Raw genomic sequence first — 16,994 nt, forward strand, 5'->3', positions numbered from 1 at the left:
ATTATTCTTCTTATGGGGTTTGAGTCAAGACTGCTTCTGATAAACAGTCCCAAGCCCATCACTCTGGTTTCCCTGATATTCTCTGGGGTCCAAAAATACTTTTTACACCTCCTCAAATGTATTGCATTGTCTGAATTTCCTTTCCTAAGAAAGGAAAAAGTATACATATGGTGCACCTTAATTTATATATTAAGACCCATCCTCCCAAGGAAGACAGACAATTAATGTCAGTCAACTTGAGATTTATTCTATTGTCCCTGGAGTAGAGGCTGACTTTTAGGGGCTTATATGGTACTAAAGCTTGATCAGAGGGGAGGGTCTGGAGAGGGACAAAAAAGGATCCCTGATGTTCTCTCTAAAAACCAGCATCTACTAAACATCTATCACCCTGTGTTCTGGGTTGAATTGTGCCCCCCCAAAAGATATGTTAAAGTCATAACCCATAGTAGCTGTGAGCGTGACCTAATTTGGAAATAGGATCTTTACAGATACAAGTCAAATTAAAATGGGGTCATACTGGATTAGGGTGGGACCTAAATCCTTACAAAAAGAGAGAAATTTGAAGACACAGGGAAGAAAGCCATGTGAAAATAGGGGCAGATTTTGGAGTGAAGTGTCTACAAACGAAGATATGCCAAAGATTGCCGGCAACCATCAGAAGCTAGGAGAGAGCATGGACCAGATCTTCCTTAGAGCCTTCAGAGGAAGCATGGCCCTGCTGAGACTCTGATTTTAGACTTCTGGTGTCCAGAACCATGATAGAATGCATTTCTGTTGTTGTAAGTCACCTTGTCTGTGGTGTGTAGTTACGGGATCCCCAGGAAATGAATCTACTCCATCATCCACATGGACCCTTCAGGCCCCTGCTACTACCAGGCCTTGCTAGATAGGAAATCTTTCTGGTTTCTGTAGGCTCTCACTGTCTCCCTTTTCTCCTTCTGCACTGTCCTTCAGTTTGGCAAAGTTATTTAACAAATAACATCCTGCCACATGATTAACACACTCTTCATAGTCCATGATTTACTTGACTGTTTCTTAAACAGAGTGATTATAACATTCTGATTTCATATCTGTGGTGCCCAATCATGTGTGTTTAATAAGTGAGTCTGGTGACAGTGTGTCCAAAGGAGAGAATAATGAGCAGAGGTTGTCAGACATCTGTGTGTCAACACCCTTTGCAATACAAGAATTTCTGGCAATGCACTGAAAGGGATTAAAACAAAAAGTTGTTCAAATAAGCAAATTGGGAAAACTGAGAAAAAAAAATGCTCATCGTTATCATGCTATTCACTTGGTGCCATTCAACAACAGGACTGTTTCCTGCCCTTACTGTGTTTTCTTATTTACGTATGAAGCAAGGAAAGTTCTGACAATTTTGGGAGTCACATGATGTGAAGTCACAAATATATTTAGATATGCAAAGAAAACATAAATTCTTAAATTTACGATAGTAATCTGTTCTTCACAAGCTTTCTGTCCACTGGATTGTGGCAGGGAAAAACCCACCTATATTTTAGTCTAGTGTTTAGAGTCTCCATGGAAATTGACCTCTGTATAGATGACTCAAATAAAATGCCCCATCTTTTGGAATTCCATCTCTATACCCGTTATTTTAGTTTTCTAGGACCACCATGACAATGCGCCACAAACTGGGTGCTTTAAAACATAGAAAGGTATTGGTTCACTTGGGGCACCGGGCTGTCTCTTGATTTAGGCTCAGGTCATGATCTCATGGTTTGTGATATAGAGCCCCTCACTGGGCTCTGTATTGACAGTGCAGAGCTTGCTTGGGATCCTCTCCCTCCCTCTCTCTCTGCCCCTCCCATACTCCATCTCTCTTTCCTCAAAATAAATACATAAACTTTTTTTTTAAAGAAATGTATTGGGTCACGGTTCTGAAGGCCCAAATCAAGGTGCTAGCAGGGCCATGCTCCATCTGTAACTTTAGGGGACTCCTTCCAGGCTTATTCCTAATTTCTGGTCATATGTTAGCAGCCTTTTGGCATTCCTCAGCTTGCAGCTCATAATTCCAATCTGTGCTTCGTCATCACATGGTGTTCTACCTGTGTGTCTCTGTCCTCACAGGGCTGTCTTCTTATAAGGACACCATTCAAATTATAGTAGGGGTTCAACCTATTCCAACATCACTTCAACTTAAACAATTACTATGCAATGACTTTATTTCCAAAAAAGGTCATATTCAGAGGTACTGGGTGGGGGGGTAGGAATTCAACATATCTTTCTTGGGGGAGACACAACTGAAACCACAATACCCATCTTTTCTTGAAGATGGAATTGAGGTACATGAAAGAGGGTAATTGCTTACCTGACGGTGGGTCACTATCTTTTGCATCCTTGCTGGTGTCGGCTGAGGGGTGGCTGTTCACAGTTGCCTTTGGGCCTGTGTGCTAAAGTACAGCTTTTCCTATTTTCTTGTCCTAATGGTGTCCTCTGCTGAAATGTGGTATTGGTTTGACCCATTCTCTCTCTGTTTGGGTAAAACTCAACTAATATCCTGGTTTTCCTTTGGGACCATGTGGAACATTTGCAGTCCAGCTTCTCAATCCCATCTCTATCATCAGAGACTGAGGGTTCTCTGATGAGACTGAGGGTTCTCTCAGGAGAACTGAATTCTGGCTTTCCTTTTGGCTAGCTGTGATGAGTCATTGACATTACATTACCGCAGGCACTCACAGACAAAAGGCAATGCATAAGGCAGTTTCTTCCCAGACTCATAAATAGGAGGCAGAGTAAAAAACCTCTCTACTCTTGGGCTCTTACATAACTAACTATGGGTTTCTCCAGAAGGTTTTGAGAAGGCAGAGGTAGGAGAAGAAAATAATAAAGGGTTCTGTTATCTGCTGTCCTTTTCTACCTCAGTCTTCCGAATTCTTTCCACAATTCCTTAGTCTGAAAGGGATGGACCTTTTTTCCCTATGTGTCAAATAGGCCTTCTACCTTAGTGGGCAATAAACCCCATTGCCTGATGATCACGGAGGAAGGGGTATGCCCTTTTCAGTTTGGAAGGAATCCCTGTGATTTGTGTCCCCCAGGCATGGGTTTAATATGGGGGCCACAAGATGTCTTTAAATGGAGCATAACCAAACATAACCAAGTAGATTGGTTTCATATGACAAGAAATGCTATCTTATGCCCTAATAACTTGAATTGCAATGTATAAGTTAAGAGAATGGGCTTTGGAGTGAGCTAGCCTGGGTTCAATCCTTAGCTCTACCATTTTCTGTTTGAAATTGGGAAAGTTACTTAATCTTTCTGAGCCTCTATTTCCTGATCTTGAAAATAAGAATAATATAAATACCTCCCAGAGGGTTCTTGTGAAGATTTAAGGAAGTAGTCAAAGTGTTTCAAGAGCACCAGGCACATAGTGATTGCTCAGTAAATGTTGTCAGACATTACTAGTAGCATTTGTGTGGCATAACCTGCTTTGTTATTATTCTATACCTTTTACTTTTTTTTTTTTTTTTACTCCCAGTAAATTGCAGTTCTCTACGGCATTTTATCTGACAAGACATTGCCTGTCACACAATAGTATATATCTTCAGTTTTAATACAGATGCTTCTCACATTTGGATCACATATTGCTGTTATGCCCATGGAGGGTTGGCAGTCCATCAGCATGTGGTGAAAGACCGATTAAGAAGCACTGATCCAGGGATGCATGGGTGGCTCAGTTAGGTTACACAGCCGACTCCGGCTCAGGTCATGATCTTGCAGTTCGTGAGTTCGAGCCCCAAGCCGGGCTCTGTGCTGACAGCTGAGAGCCTGGAGCCTGCTTTGGATTCTATGTCTCTCTCTCTCTCCCTCTCTCCCTCTCTCTCTCTGCCCCTCCCCTGCTCACACTCTGTCTCTCTCTCAAAAATAAATAAACATTAAAGAATTAAAAAAAAAAGAAGCACTGATCCAGTGATGGATAACCCCATGCCCAAACGTAGGCATGAACTTTCTAGCTGAAGAGGACAAATGGTTAGCCTCTTAAATGCTAAAATAGACGTGACATCATTTATTATTTTTTGACATCATTTACTTTTTGTTTTATATTTAACTGGTGTTTTCATTTGTATTCTGAATATATAGGAAAGATGATATTGTAGGGCAATTTTCATCTTTCTATATGATCTATATATCAGTGTCAAATACATATAATGGAAAATGTTACAAAACAAACCTTATCCTTCCTGATGGAAAGAGGATACTTTGATATCTGATTTTTAATTCATACTGCGATATGGAAACCTGCCCGATGATTTATTGATTTTTGAGAATAAGAGCTCAACGAGAGGGAAAGTTCTATAAGAACAGAAGACTGCCATAACCAAATTTATGTTCATCTTATTACTTTTGATATAGGACTTCCTTTACTAGACACATTACATAGGACTCTATCTAGCAAATGTTCATGTAGTATAATTTGGAGAGTAATGGAACCTAATTCACCAGAGCTCTCCATCTACCTTTGCGCTTTTAAATGTTTATTGAAACATAACTAAGACTACCAGTTTTCTTTCTGGAAATTATAGGGTTGAAAATTATTGAAGTGAGAATTAGTGAGGTTCTGCTCTATTTAACCCAAGTTTTTCTACTATAGCTTAAAAGCCATTACTTCTTGTTCTGTCTTTTTGACTAATGAGAATAATTGATTCCTGTCTTCTTTATACATTATGTATTTTTTGTCCATTAAGCTTTCTCTTTTAAAGTGATGTTTGCAAAAAATGCCATATAGATGATCTGTGAATAGAAGTTCCTGGTTATACTAATATGAAAGGGTGAGTAACCTTATTTCTGGGTCATTAAACCAATTGGTGGAATTGGAATTAGACAAACAGATCTTTTCCATCTCTAACTTTAGAATGTCTATCAGATTGGAGTAAAATGCTTTGCTTAATGCTTTTCATTTCCCTACTTACCCACTAATTACTCGAGTCTGTTCTTTATAGAATTTGAGAGCAGGAAGTATCATTTAAAACCATGTAGCTCAATTTCATCATTTTACAGATGGCCCAGGATGGTTAGGTTCTTTCCAGATTCAGGTTTTCTTACATGCCTGAAGCACTTTCCTCCTCATTCTTTATATGGCTATTGTCTTCTTACCTTTAGCTGATAGCTTAGATGTTAAATGTCATCACTTTAAAAAGACGTTCTCTGGGGAACCTGGGTGGCTTTGTCGGTTAAGCATCCGGCTTTGGATTGTGTCATGATCTCGCGGTTCGTGAGTTCGAGCCCCACGTGGGGCTCTGTGCTGACAGCTGGGTGCCTGGAGCCTGCTTCGGATTCTGTGTCTCCCTCTTTCTCTGCCCCTTCCCTGCTCACACTGTCTCTCTTTGTCTCTCAAAAATAAATAAAAGTTAAAAAAAAAAAATTAAAAAAAAAAAAAGACATTCTCTGACTCTCCTTTCTGGGAAGGCCCTTTGTCCTTCCCCATCAGGGTACATTCTTGATTTTCTTCCCAGCCCTTGTTGTATGAGTCAGAATATGCTGTGAACTACTTCATTTTCTGCCTTTTCTGCTACACTGTAAGATTCATGAGGGCAAGGTTGGTAATAGAACCAGCCATCACCCAGTGCTCAGCAAGGTGCCTGATGCTGTGTGGGCATTTGATATAAGAGCTTCAACCAGAACTTTCTCTTGTCTCTTCTTTAGTTACACACACATGTGCATGCGTGCACACACATGTGCATGCGTGCACACACACATGTGCATGCGTGCACACACACACATTCTTTTTTTGGCTCCCCCTTCACACATTCCTGATATAAACTAGCAACATTGTTTATCTAAAATTCTTGGTCATGTGACTGCCATTAGGCTTTTGCAAATAGTGTTATATACTCAGACCACATAGGGGTTCTCACGTTAGTGTTATTTGCAAGGGACTGATACACTTATGCAGAAATCATTAGCTGTAGCATCTGGGAAGTGGAGCGGTCACTATTTTTCCTTTCCTGATGGGGAATGTAGATTCTGAAAATGGAAAACTGATGGTAAGCTAAAGAACCAACTTTCAAAACAGTATGTGAACATGGCTCATGTAGTAAGCTGAAGCTGGGTATTTTGGATCTTGGTTGTGATAAGAGACTGTGCTGAGCCATAGTCCGCAATTGTGGTGCAATTTAGGATCGTCTGCAGAGTTTTTGAAAAACACAGATGTCCTGGTTCTACCCCTGGATCTGTCGGAGGAGAAACTCCGTGGTGAGGGGCACTTGGGTGGCTCAGTTGGTCAAGCATCTGACTGGCTTAGGTCATGATCTTACTGTCTGTGAGTTTGAGCCCCGTGTCAGGCTCTGTGCTGCCAGCTCAGAGCCTGGAGCCTGTTTCAGATTCTGTGTCTTCCTCTCTCTCTGCCCCTCCCCCGCTCACACCCTGTCTCTCTCTCTCAAAAATAAATAAACATAGGGATGCCTGGGTGGCTCAGTTGGTTAGGCATCTGACTTTGGCTCAGGTCATGATCTCACAGTTCGTGAGTTCGAGCCCCGCGTCGGGCTCTGTGCTGACAGCTCAGAGCCTGGACCCTGCTTCCGATTCTGTGTCTCCCTCCCTCTCTGCCCCTACCCTGCTCACGCTGTCTCTCTCTCTCTCTCTCTCTCTCTCTTTCAAAAATAAAATAAACATTTAGAAAAAAAGATTAAAAAAAAATAAATAAACATACAAAAAAAGAAAGAAAGAAACTCCAGGGGTGGTTTCTGGGAGTACATATGTTTAAAAATTGCCACTTGTCATTTGTTGTATACCAGAATTTAGAAAAAAATAGGGAAAGAACTTTGGTCCTGGATAACCAAATTTGTGTTCAAGGTGTTAAGCATGTCCTTTTGAAAGTCAATAAGCCAGTAACTGCAGTGAACACAGGATTATGCCCATTGTTTAACTGAAGATATTTTGTAGAAAATCGCTGATAGTATTACTTTCGGCTACCGTCTGGATGATAGGTTATAGTCAGAACAGCTCTAACGTTTCTGACTTATGTCAGAACTGTCTAAAATTTCTCTTAACCAGAAATGGTTCTGACTTATTTTAAACGTGGTCCATCTACGTGGTAATTTTGTTGCAGCGATGACTTTTCCTGGAAGTATGCCAATTGTGCCTTCATGTAGATTTGTCCCCTCTCTCTGCCCACTCACCATATGGATTTCTTCTCCTGTTGTAAGTCAGGGTTCAGGACTTGTCTCCTTCAGAAAGATTTCCATAAATAGCTCTCTAAGCATACGGTTTGTCAAACTGATTCTGGTCCACCTTTGTCAATTGCAATGTCTTGTGCACATACTTTTATGAGTCGCTTACTAGTCACCACGGCTGCCTTTACAGCAGCTCAGCAACTTTTTAATAGGGATGACAGGGGCTCAGAGATGTATGGCCGGCTGATGAAGGTTCAGTAAATATGTGTTGAGTAAATGAATGGCCAGTCCTGCTCATTTCAGGCAAGTGTTTTTATAAGGGAAATTTGAAAGAAAAAATCAGGGCAGAGGGTTGTTGGCAGTTTGTTCCTGTTAAATAAAAATGAAATAGAGTTTTCTTTTTTATTGTGGCTGATTCCCTTTCACAGGTTTCTTTACCAATTGGCTAGTGTCCAACTTTGTCAGAGCTGAAACATCAGACAGCTAGAAAAGAGGTTCTCAGTTGATAAATATTTGATTTACAAGGTATTGAGAGGTTTAAAGGAATGGAAGGGAGTTTGCCTAATGGGAGATGTATTTAATACAGTGAGGAAGATCACCAATAACCAGGTCTGTGTTTCTTTCCAATGGCCAGTGGGTACCTAACTTTATCAGCCCTGTTGCACTACAGATTGTTCTGGACCAAGCTGACAACGAAGCAAAACGAAGAGGACTGGGATGCTCCTGGTTCCACAACAGAAATACAGCTGAAGGGAATATTCTTAGATTTTTCTTTTCTTCTCTTCTATAACCTGTGATAAATATTGTATGTCTCTGCAGCATAGGGGAAAAAAATGATTGATCCTTTCTCAGTAATATAGATATGTGGCTGTGTATGTTATATGCAGAATGAATGATTGAGAGAGAATGGGGAGGGGGCAGAGTGAGAAATGCAAGAGACTATGTATAGAACTGCCAATAGCAATCTATCAAAGGCATGTCGGGAGTGCTAGAATAGATGGCAAATTTCATCTCTAATTTAATCATTTGTTGTTTTTCTGTTCTCAAAGTTTTGTTTCCTTTGTAAATGTTACTTCTCACTCTGCCTCCTCAAAGTTTCAAAGAAATAGGAACGATTAGGGGGAAAAATAATGAACTGACTGGATCAAATGCTTAAGAAAATCATGTGCTGCCTTTTACATGCTCTGTAAATCTTTCATACAAAGATAACCCTACATATCCAGTGCTCCATTTTAAGACCATTGCACTTTAAATTGCTTCCCCCCCCCCCCATAGGAATAGTGCAGACTATTCATTCTCAGTGGGGATGATATTGTCCCCAAGGGAGTAAAAATTGTCTTGGGGGGGAGCAAAAATAATATCGGATATTATAGTTTATGATTCTTCAAAGGGCTATGGTACATATATAGATATACAGTGTCTTTTATTTTAATTTCACCTTAACTATTGAAATTTTTCTTTGTTGAATATGTCATATTGCAGGATATTCCACCAGGTAATTTTACAAAGACTGTGCTCTGTTGAAAACCTTGGTTTCAAGACTAACAACTCAACAAAAGAAGAGTGTGTATAGGCTTGAAGGTGTAAGTCAGAATTCTTCATGGATTACTTAGCTATGTTCCTCTCCTCAAACTGCTGGAGTGAATAAGAGTATGAGTGGAAGATGTTCATCTTTTTGGACAAATGTGCTGTCCTTTTATTGTAAATGCTATGTAACTGTTGGAAGATTAGTGGTTAATATTCTTAGGTCTGTTTACTCAAACAGTGGAGATGGGTTTATGAGTTTTCATCAAGACATTTTCTTGCGCACCCCCTCCCTCGTTTCCCCATAGTATGAACATAATTCAGTACTTTATTGTAACTTTCAGGGTTGTCTGCACTGAGCCTCCAGCAATTTGTCAATTACAGTTCAGATTTTCCTTTCTGGCGCTTGTTCCCATGATTTCTGCTTGTGAGTCTGTGCTCTGGGAAGCTCTGACTCCCTCTGTTTACCTATCTGTCTTTGTAATCTTGGGGCAGCTGTTTGCCCTGTGTCCTCCCCTCTCTAACAGATTTGAGAAGAGTTGTTGATGTTTCAGTCTGTTCAGCTTTTTTACTTTTTGTTAGGATAGACAGGCAACTTTCAAGCTGTTTACATGCAGAACCGGAAACCAGAAGTCAGTACTTCACTGTAGAGTGTTCTTTTGTTCACTGTTACTATCTGTGTTTACCTTGTCTCCCCATTTAAATTATATACTCTGAAAGAGAAAAGATCGTGTAGAATCACAGAGCATTAGAAGAAAAGAAAGGGGATTTCACCAAGCCAAAACTCACTTGTTCATTCATTTATTTATTCATCATTCAACAAATATCTGTTGTGCAGTTATCACATGGAAGATTCTGTGCTGGAACTCTGGGAGGTACAAATATAAATCAGTCATCAACTAACCATGTTGTTAGAGAGCTGAAGTCCAGCAACAAGGAATAACACATTTTCCCATGCCTTACCGTTTCCTCAAAACAACAAGTTTTAATGGTTGTATTTTGTATGAATATACCATGATTTATTCAATTATTCTTTTATCATTGGATGTTTTAATTTTTTATTATAAACTATACTGCAAGAAACACCCCTACAGATAAGACTTAATTCATTAATTGCTATTTCTAGCATAAACTTCTAGAAGTGAATTACTAGCCTTGAAAGTATAGATTCTTTAAAATGTCTTGACTTTAATACTCTTTTTATGTTGCTTTCCAGAAATTTTTTTTTATCAGTTTGTGCACCTAGTACTTATGTGTGAATGTGACTATATTACTATGCCCTCAGTGGCATTGAGTATTATTACTGTGAAAATCTTACTTAATTTAATATAAAGGAGAAAAAAGTGTTACTTAAAGTCAGAACTAATCGCACCAGATCCTGCTTTTTAAAGGAAGTGGCATAATTCAAATGGATGAGAAAACAAACATCTAACCCTTCCATTCTTTTCAGAGAACCTTGTGGAGTTGACAGAAAGGCATGGCAGGAAATTGTAAAGTCTCTGTCAGTTGGTTTTTCTGTGAAGGTGGGACACAGAATAGAGATTTATTATTTAGGAAAAAATCAGTGACTCAGGATGCCTTGAGCCAAGTAGGGGGTGAACAACTGCAGGAAAAATTGGGGGAAGTTGAGTTTTAATGTATGTAGGTAGAAGATTCAGGGCAGGGGAGGAGGGGTATGGGTTAAGGAGTGGGGGTTGGGTTGAGTTTGAGGATAGGGATTCGGAAAATAGATGGAGTATGTAGGGCTTAGAAAAATAGTGACTCACAACCTCTCTGTCCCTACGAATCTTCAGTAAATCTGTTCTTTATGTGAAAATTAAGAAAAGAGGATATGGTCCATGCCTGTGGCACATTGTTTGCAAAAAAAGACAGCATTATGAAATGGCAAGATGCTCCATTCATGCACTGAATTCGTGGAGGCAAAGTGGAATGAGATTTATAAAGAATTGTAAGTGATTCTGAAGAAATTCAAAGGCATTAGGAAGGATTTAGGCTTTCCCCTGTGAAGACTAAATTGGGTTATATATCATTGATGCTCAAAGTTGGATTTTTTTATTAGTTATGAGGCTGAACATTTTTTTCATACGGTTTTTAATTTTTTTGGCTGTTCAATTTTCTTCCGTGAATTATCTACTCAGATCCTGTTCCACTGGCATTCACAACTTACATGAAAATATTGCAACTGGGCTATATGGGAACAGGACAAAGCAAACTTTTCTCCTGTAAACACCAGAACAGGATTTATAAGTGGTAAATAATATTCAGTCAATAATACTGTTCCTGATGTTCTTTCTTAAGTCTGAGGGCTAATGAATGTCTGTACAATTATGGGTCTCCAACAGTTACTTGTTAAATGTGTAAGAACACTACTTCGATTCTGCTGAATGCCTCTTGCTATGGAAAGGCTAGGAATATCCCACTTATATTCCAATAGCAGCAAGAAATTCTTTCTCTACCCACTTCCTCCTGAAGCATTATCTCTTATTTTCAAATTAGTCACGAGGGTTAGGAAATAAAACAAACATTTTCTCAATAGGCTGAGCTATAACATACATTTTTCTAGAGAGCAGGAGTGGAGGAAAAGCACTGCTGGTAGATTAGACAATGCTTGGGACTGTGTCCAATGGCATACACTAAAGTTTGGACAGACTTTCTTATGGAGACCATCAAGCTGTACCACTAGGGCTACCTGATTTTGGAGCTAAATGCCAGACTACCTTGTTGGTCTCTTCTTGAACTGAGGTGTTTAGTTTTCAGTGAAATACACTTCTCAAAAAAAGAAATCCAAAGGTGACTTTGTTTTGCTTCTGATTTGAACACTATCAGAATATCCATGAGAGAAAAAAAAAAAGCCAATCTCAAAAGGGCTTATCAGCATAATAGCAATATTTTAAAAGTGATAAACTTCAAAAGCAGGATGGGCTTTTGTGTGTTTTCCTGCTGGGATAGATAGTGTCCCACAGGATCTTCCTTTGGGAATCCTTGTCAGAGGATGAAAAGAACAAGGTTGATGTAGGCAGTGCCCAGCTTCTATTTCCTTCAAAAAAACAAAAACAAAAACAAAACAAAAAACAAATAAACAAACCACAAAAAAAACCCCACAAAGTTACCTCTTCCAGTAGTTTGTCATATATGTATAGTGAAATTTTAGCTGACCTGCTATTAATTGATCTGTATAAAAAGATAACAGATTTATTTGAAAAACCTATTTAATCAACACATTTCCTTAATTTTCTGCTTAAATGAGAGGAAGCTGAAGCAGGATAAGATTGAGATCAAAATCCCTTTGGTCCCAGATCGTTGATAAATTGATTATGACACTAATCAAACCTCCAAGCTGGAAAGCAGGAAACCTGGGGAAAAGTTTATTAAGTTTGCTTAAATAAACCCTAGGTCCTGGAATTGCAATGGCATTGCTCATAGCCACAAATTATTCTAAGAAGTAAAATAGAGCTGGACAACCCGATTCAAATCGTCTTCCCATCTCTAAGGAAATCCTGAGATTGTACTCCCTGGAACCGTGAGAGCTGAACAAATCTCGCCTCTACTAGATGGGGCAGATTTAAGTGTCAATTGCACCTGAAAACAATAAAGAAACTGAGAGGCAGATTCAGAGTTCATGTGTAGCCCTGTTCTAGATGGGGCTATGGGCACGATGCAAGAGTTTTATCTCCCCACAGACCATCTACAGATTGATTGTGGTCTGGAATTTTCTTCCTATGAGTATCTTAATTCTGATTATCTTCTCTGTATTAGATTCTTTGATTTATAAATAACAGAAAACCCAATTCAAGTCAACTTAAACAGAGGGAAAAGAATTTATTGGCCTGGGAACTGAAAAATGTCAGACTAGAACTAACTTTTGATATACCTTGATCCAGAGGCTAAAATGATGCTACCAATATTCCCATCATTTCTTCATTCTGCCTTCTTTATTAGCTTCATTCATAGCTCTTTTTAAAAGCCAGTGGGAAACTTGTAGCTCCAGATCAACTCCTACTTCTTCTCCTCCTCCTCCTCCTCCTCCTCCTGTTCCTGCTGCTGCTTCTTCTTCTTTTTATTTATTTATTTTTTAATTTACATCCAAATTAGTTAGCATATAGTGCAACAATGATTTCATGAATAGATTCCTTAATGCCCCTTAACCATTTAGCCCATCCCCCCTCCCACATCCTCTCCATTAACCCTCTGTTTGTTCTCCGTATTTATGAGTCTCTTATGTTTTGTCCCCCTCTCTGTTTTGACATTATTTTTGTTTCCCTTCCCTTCTGTTAACCTGTTTTGTCTCTTAAAGTCTTCATATGAGTGAAGTCATATGGTATTTGTCTTTCTCTGACTAATTTCACTTAGCATAATACCCTCCAGTTCCATCCACACAGTTGTAAATGGCAAGATTTCATTCTTTTTGACTGCCGAGTAATACTCCATTGTATTACTCCATATTATGGAGTAATACTCCATATATATATATACACACACACACACACACACACACACACACACACAACATCTTCTTTATCCATTCATCCATAAATGGACATTTGGGCTTTTTCCAACTTTGGCTATTGTTGATAGTGCTGCTATAAACATTGGGGTACATGTGTCCCTTTGAAACAGCACACCTGTATCCCATGGATAAATGTCTAGTAGTGCAATTGCTGGGTCATAGCGTAGTTCCATTTTTAGTTTTTTGAGGAACCTCCATACTGTTTTCCAGGGTGGCTGCACCAGCTTGCATTCCCATAGATCAGCATCTTCTAAAGCTCATGTCTCACAGAGAAATAGAACTCCATTCACTAAATAGACTAGACACAAGTTTTGGGACCAACGGATGGAATTTTCTTCTTGTGTAGTCTGAATCACATGCTCATCCCTGGGCCGGGTGATGTCAACTACATAAGAATTTAATACTAGGAGAATGGAGAAGGGAGTGAAGTAAAAGAAATGAGCAAACACTGATACCACAGAGGCATAGTGGAAGATGCATGGCCAAAAGACCACAATGTCTAATACACAGTTGTGTAGGCTTATTGAAGAGATCATGAAGCCCAGCTCCCTCCAAAGACTAAAGACATAGATTTAATTGGAATAGGAATTAACTCACTAAGTTATTCATTGAAAGACCCAGTGTGCCATACCGGGTCTAATTGCACTAATTGGAAGACCTTTTCTTGTCAGCTCCTTGGAGAATAGAAATTTCAACTCTGTGAAATGAGCTGCTAACCTGAAAATATATAAATGTATGAAACGCTATCATTTCCTATACTACACTTTCCTTTTTCTTTTTTGTTTTGTAGCCATCAAGAAAGTTGAAGGCCTGGTATCAGCTTATTGGGATGTTGTCCATTGGGGAGTTATCCTGGTTTCAGAGTCAGAGTTGGACCTAAGATAAACATGATACCACCATAAGGATAGTTTTAGGCACAAGGGACATCATTAATCTGGCACCAATATCAGTAAATGGTTGGTTTCTTATGGTCTTTCTTGGTCTTTGTGTGACAGGAGATCATCCACTTCTAAAACTTTGAATAAAGTCATATGTGGAGAGATGCTATTCACATGTTTCTCCACAAGAGATTTATTTTCTAGATCCAAGCTATAATTTAATTCTTACTGGCATCTCAAACCCATTATATTTAATACTATACTCATTATCTCTGGTCCTGTTCCACTTACTGTGTTCTCTATCTTGGTTTACTGTATCATCATCATTAACCCAATTACCCAAGTCATAAACTCCTTTCCTCCTGATGACTTCCTTCCATCTTTTAAACCATCTGTTATAGGGCCATACTCCTGGTCACAGTGTTTCATTTGGAAGTGAGCTTATGACCCTATCTGGGCTGATGAGAGTCCCAAAATTTGTGTCTAGTCTATTTAGTGAATGGAGTTCTATTTCTCCATGATACATGAGCCTGGAATATTCATTTACTCATTCAAATAACATTTCATGTGCCTAACTTTCAAATCTACAAAGTGCCAGGTCTCTTTTGGGTGCTGAGGATACTAGAGTGAATAAAACAAATGTCTTTCTTTTATAAAGACTATATTTTAGTCTTTAGAGAGAAACTGTACATATAAAGAAATGTCAATAAGACAGGTAAAGGGTAGATAGAAAGCTGGGAGTGGGGCATTACTTTTTTCTGTATGGTAGTCATGGAAAGTTTCTTTAATAAAATAATATTTGATCATTGAGTTTAAGGAAGGGAAGGAACCAGCAGTGTGGATATTTGGGTAAAATGAGATTAAGTTTAATGGAATAGCAGAAAGTAGAGAGGTGAGAATATGTACAAAGAATAAGGAGTCCCTTGCTGCTAGAGTGGTGGGAACAAGGGACATAATGGTAGAAAATGAGATCAGAGGAAATAATGGGGGTAGGGTAGGATCAGCTCAGGGGAGAGCATTGTAAAGTTTTGGCTTTTATGGAGATAAAAATCCATTAGAGAGCTTCCAACCAAAGATTGACTGACAGATTAAAAGGAATACTCTGAAAACTCTGTGGAAAGTAGATGATAGTTTTAGGGTTGTTATGTACTGAATTGTATCATCCAAACTTATACATTGAAGCCTTAAATGACTGTATTTGGAGTTAGGGCTTTTAAGGAGGTAATTAAAGTTAAATGAGGTCATAAGAGTGGTTGCTGTGGACTAGTGTCCTGATGGGAAGAGGAAGAGACAAAACAAACCTCTTTCTCCTTGTAGGCATTGTGGAAAGACTATATGATGACACAGCAAGAAGGCAGGCTTCAACAAGCCAGGAAAAGATGCCTCACCAAAAATCAACTCTAATACCACCTTGATCTTGAACTTCTAGCCTCCAGAACTATGAGAAAAGAAATTTCTGTGGTTTAAGCCACAGTGTGGTATTTTATCATGGTAGCCCTAGTAGGCTGATGCAAGAGGTAATGTCAGCTGCTAAAGCAAAGGGAAGAAGTGGCAGACTATGTCAGATGTTGCTGATATATCAATGAAGTTGAAACTGACACTGACTGGCAATGTGGTGATTGGTCACTGGTGACCTTGACAAAGCTGTTTCATTGGACTGGGGTGAGTTGAAGAGAGAATGGGAAAAGTGAAAGTAAAGACTAAACAGACAAAGTTTCCCTAAACCCCTTGTCCTTCTGATAAGGACACTAGTCCACAGCACCCGCTCTTATGACCTCATTTAAATTTTACTTCCTTAAAAGCCCTAACTTCAAATACAGTTGGAATATAAAGGGGAGTGGTGAACTGGGGTTGTAACTGGAGGGAGACTGTAGGAACATGAGAAGGGTCTTGTAAGGTGAGAGATATCAAAACAGGTCTTACGTTGACAGGAATGTTTTGGTAGAAAAAAAATATCATGATGTATAAGAAGGAAAGATAATTGTTAGTGTGGCCATAGAAAATGAGACCTCGTGTTCAAGTGTGGATCTTGGTCTTAAATAGGAAGACAGTTCATCCATCATAACAGAGACAACTGCAGGATAAATGGAATTAGATGGAAGTAAGTTGACAGACATTGAGAGTAGAAGTGTGGGCATTCTCTTCTGATGGCTTCTGCTTTATCAACATAGAAAGCAGGATCATCATCTGAGAGTGAGGACCAGGAGAAAGGCATTGGGGTTGTGGAGAGATGGCAAGACTTAAAATAGGCATCTAGAAGATGAGGCTATAAAGGGAGTCACCCAATGTAGAATTGTTTCTTGATATAGGTGATTATGGATTTAGAGTGAGATAGTAAAAAGAATTCAATGCTTTCAACAACTTTGTTCAGCTTTGAGGTTCTAGGTGCAAATTAGACAGAGTTGGTTTAATTAGCACTGGAGGCAGGGTTCAGTCAGAAGACGAACCACACCAGGAACTAGAACATAGAAAAGTTAATATAAACACCAATACTTAGGTGAACAATGGCTAACTATTACAAAGGAGTAAAAGGATCATTCTATACAGAGTTAGCATCTGCAGAGAGTGGCTTCCAGTTCTCTGGAAGAAGGAAAAGTGAAGGTGGAAGCGATCTGGAAACCTGGAGGAAGGCCACACACATGAGGGAGATTCCAATCTCTGGGAAGGCACGTGGCCACTGGAGGAGTTATGTGCTGAAAAGTGACGCCTGCTGGCGAACCATGCCATGTGATGGAGGCTGCTGGGAGGCCAACATGCCAATACACTTGTATCTGGGTGTCGACACAGCCCCAAAAGAAGAAAAAGTGCCTCCCTTCTCCTCCAACCCTGCAGTCTCCCTCCAGCACCCTCCATTGGCAGAGCCCATCCTGGAGTAAGAGGCGAAGAGGAAATGATGTCCGCAGAATCCAGCTCCAGTATCACAAAGCAAAGCAAAGAAGGGTGGGTTTGGAGCTGAAA

Source organism: Panthera onca, chromosome B4 (assembly GCF_046562875.1).
Source record: "Panthera onca isolate mPanOnc1 chromosome B4, mPanOnc1 haplotype 2, whole genome shotgun sequence".
NCBI lineage: Eukaryota > Metazoa > Chordata > Mammalia > Carnivora > Felidae > Panthera > Panthera onca.